This window comes from Aotus nancymaae, unplaced genomic scaffold (genome assembly GCF_030222135.1).
Source record: "Aotus nancymaae isolate 86718 unplaced genomic scaffold, 86718_ANA_hifiasm-v0.15.2.pri h1tg000021l, whole genome shotgun sequence".
NCBI lineage: Eukaryota > Metazoa > Chordata > Mammalia > Primates > Aotidae > Aotus > Aotus nancymaae.
The window spans coordinates 18200677-18204545 of NW_026988433.1; the positions used below are offsets into that span (position 1 = coordinate 18200677).

Consider the following 3869-nt stretch of genomic DNA (forward strand, 5'->3'; position numbering starts at 1 on the left):
GCCTGGGCAACAGACTCAGACCCTGTCTCAAAATAATTATAATAATAACTAATAATAATAGTGCCTAGGAGTGTAATTAGTGATGTAATGTATGGAAGCACTCAATAAATGGTAGTTGTTGCTGAGGCTGCAGCAGTTATTATTTGGCTGGTTCAAGATTCTAACATATCAGATTCTCATCTCCTAGAAAAAGGGAACCTGAGGTTGCTGAAAGCCAGGGTTATTCCCCAAAGATTTTATTAATACTTTAGCTAGGACCTCTATGTTTGCAAGAGACAGAAACCCAACTAAATGGGTTTAAGGAAATTAAAATAATTTATTGATTTACATAATTTACAAGTCCAGAGGCGAAGTCTGCTTTCAGGTATGATTGAATTCATGTACTCAGATGATGATATCAAGTTTTAGCTTCTCTCCCAATTTTTAGTTTTATTTTCTACTGAATTGAATATATTCTCAAGATGGCGGCTTCATCCATATTCCCCACTAGCCTGGCAAATCCAGCAGAAAGAGAACTCCAGTTATCCAACAGTTTCATTGAAAACCCTGGGACCACCCCTCATTGGCTCTGACTGTGGCAGCTTGGATCATGTGCTCAACTTTGGACCAATCATCATGGCCATAGGAAAGTGGAACTCTCATTGGTTAGGCTGAGTCATGTGATTCCACCTGATTACTGGGACCGTTCCTAAAGTCACATTGGCTAAGAATGGCATAGAGAGCATCCCCTGCAAACTGCTGGAATTACAAGCATGGGTCACTGCACCCGGCCTCTGGTGAGGGTATATATGTATATGTATATGTATATGTGTGTATATATACACACACACACACACACACACACACATCTATATCTATATATATACATGCACATATATATACATATATATATGCACATATATATACACACACATATATATATATATTTGCCATCCAGGAGGTTTTATATATTTATTTATTTATTTATATATATATATATATAATGTATATAACAGCTATCAAAATTCAATGCACATGTCCTTTAAGAATTCTAGGAATTTATCCTACAGTAAAGGGCAAAATAATCTATATACAAGCACCATTAGTAACAGCAAATGATTGGAAACAATCTAAATATCCATTCACCAGGAGACTGGCTAAATAAATGATGGTGCATACATTCAATAGAATCTTATAAAATGACAGCTGTAAAAAGGAATGAAGAAGCTCTTTATGTAATGATTTGGGATGAATCGCAACATATATTAAGTGAAAAAGGCAAGATGCATAATAGTTACTACAGTATGCTATTTATGTTAAAAACTTGCAGGTACAGCAAAGAAAAGTATTCATAATTGCTTTTATAAACATAAAAATTCTCTGGAAGGGCTAGGCATAGTAGCTCTTGCCTGTGACCCCAGCAACTTGGGAACCAAGTTGGGAGGCTGCTTGAGACCAGGAGCTTGAGACCAGCCTGGGCAACGAAGTGAGACACGTCTCTAAAAACATTTTTTAAAATTAAAAACAAAATTCTCTGTAAGGAAAGTGGTAAATGGTAGTTACTTACGTGATTATAAGGGAGCAAGACTTTTCACTGCATAGTTTTATACTTTTTGCTTATTTAGCCATGTAAAATATACCATCTGTTAAAAAATCAAGTATTTTTTAAAACAAGTTATTTATATAGTACAGTCTTAATATTTTTAAAAGACAAGTAAATGCATAGAAAAAAAAGAAGAAAATATACCTAAATGTTAGAGTGCTTATTATCGCTTAGTGTTGGGATTATGGGTGATATTTACTTTCTTCTAAAGTCTTTTCGGTATTTTCTGAATTTTCAACAAAGAAAGTATATTACTTATATATTCAGAAAAAAAAAAAAAAAGAACAGCATAGGGAGCATCCTGTAAAGATAATCAAGACAAAGAATGAGAGATGAATTATGAAGAAACAAAAACAAGAGTTAAACCCTCTATAGTGAGCATTCAGGTAGGTGGGACAACTCTTCCCCAAACACAGAAGCAGTTCCTTAATCTTAGGAGCAGTGGGAGAAGCAATGTTTGGAGGTCAGGCCAGGTCAGCATCAGATGGAGTTCTAACCCAATTCTTCAATCCTCCTCAAAGCCAGACTTAGCATGGGCTCTGATGGCATCAGTGGGAGAACCTAAAGGAAGCAAAGGACAGAGGAGCCAGTGCAGGATTCTGATTGTCCAGGCTTGTGTCATGTGACCACTTCTGTATACAGAGGACTTACATACAAAGAACATTAACATTTTGTTTTTTCAGAGTTCTCCAGAGAAACAGACCCAACAGGGCGTGTGTATGTGTGTGTGTGCCTGTGTGTGTGCACAAGGAGGAACAGCGCTTCCCTTGCCCTGGTGGTGGAATGTAGCCTTCACTGGTTTTCTTTCCTTCCCTGTCTCACCTTCCCATCCCTCCCAGTGCTTCCTGGGATCACACCCCAAATACACCACTTCAACCCAAATCCTGTCTCAGGGTCATTACTTTAAATCTGGCCATCCAGAAACACAACTTGGGCCATCCTATTTCCCCATGTAAAACTCATCACTGCTCTCAGAAGAGCCCAGATTCTTCAACAGGGACTACGAGGCTCTCCAAGCTCTGGCCACTGCTGACTGTTTTGACTTCATCTCCTGCTCACCCCCACATATCGCTCTATACAATTCTCGGAGTCCCCTGAAAACACCATAGTGGGGACCTGCCTCCAAGCCTTTAAACACACTGCACTGTCTTCCAAGAATTCCCTCCCTGACCCCCATCTCCTCTGCCCCCCATCATCCCCATCTGGATCAAGTGAACCCTTTTAATCGAAGATAAACTCAAGAACTTTCTTGTCCTAAAACCTTTTCTAACACTGGCCCCCACCCCCAGCCCCATAAACAGGGTCAGATATCTGCTCCTTAGTCTTTCAACTTTACTCTGCACATCTTGATTAGAACATTTCCCATCTCCAGTGTACCTGTTTACATGAATTATCTTTCCCATTTAAAAAGGAGATTTTTTTTTGAGACAGGGTCTTGCTCAGTTGCCCAGGCTGAAGTACAATGGCATAATCATGGCTCACTGCAGCCTCGACTGACCAGCCTCAAGCAAACTTCCTACCTCAGCCTCCCAAGTAGCTGGAACCACAGGTGTCCGCCACCACGGCTGGCTATGTTTTTTTTTTTTGTAGAAGTGGGGCCCCACTGTGTTCCCCAGGCTGATCTCAAACTCCTGGGCTCAGGTGATCCTCCTGCCTCAGCCTCCCAAAGTGCTGGGATTACAGGTGTAAGCCACCATGTCCAGCCAAGGAGACTTTTGAGAATCATGACAACACCTTATTTTATCCTCAGATTGTAGTACAGTAACCAAGTGAGACCTCTGTCTCTTTTTTTTTTTTTTTTTTTTTTTTTGCTGTTATAAAGGCATTTAGTTTATTCTCATCAGTATCACTGATATTCTCATGGTTCACATTTGCCAACGCCGCTGCTCTCCTTACAGTAGTTAAATGTGCAATCTCACTTGAGGGCCTAGGGAGGGGTGGAATGAATAAGGAAGTACTCTGAAGAACCCAGGAAGTATTAACACCCACCCTTACCCCTTTGCCCACAACTTGCCTTCTCAGAAAGAAAAAGAAAAATATTTTAAAAGGGCTCTGAAGCTGATAGAATATTGATGTATTAAATGTGTATTGGTAAACGTTGGCCCAGTAGCTGGGAAGTTCATATAGAACAATGATAATGAAAGACACTTTGTAAACTAAGTACCAAGGATATATTCAGTGGTGTTTTCATTACAAGTAGCATCAGTAATTTAGGGAAACAAGAAAAGTAGGAACCAGGGTGTCTTGTTGAAAGTCTTTCAGGAGGTAAATAGGAAAGGCAGGATTA

The 3869-nt window shown here is 39.7% G+C and overlaps 1 long non-coding RNA gene across 1 annotated transcript; it reads right to left on the reverse strand.

Annotated features, from left to right (window-relative positions):
* Nucleotides 1-366: 366 nt before the first annotated feature.
* On the reverse strand, nucleotides 367-2728 carry LOC105728900 (uncharacterized). The gene is made up of 3 exons (XR_001110142.2): nucleotides 1727-2728; nucleotides 1547-1622; nucleotides 367-491 (listed from the first exon to the last, which is right to left on the reverse strand). It is a non-coding gene; the product is annotated as an uncharacterized LOC105728900 (long non-coding RNA).
* Nucleotides 2729-3869: the final 1141 nt, after the last annotated feature.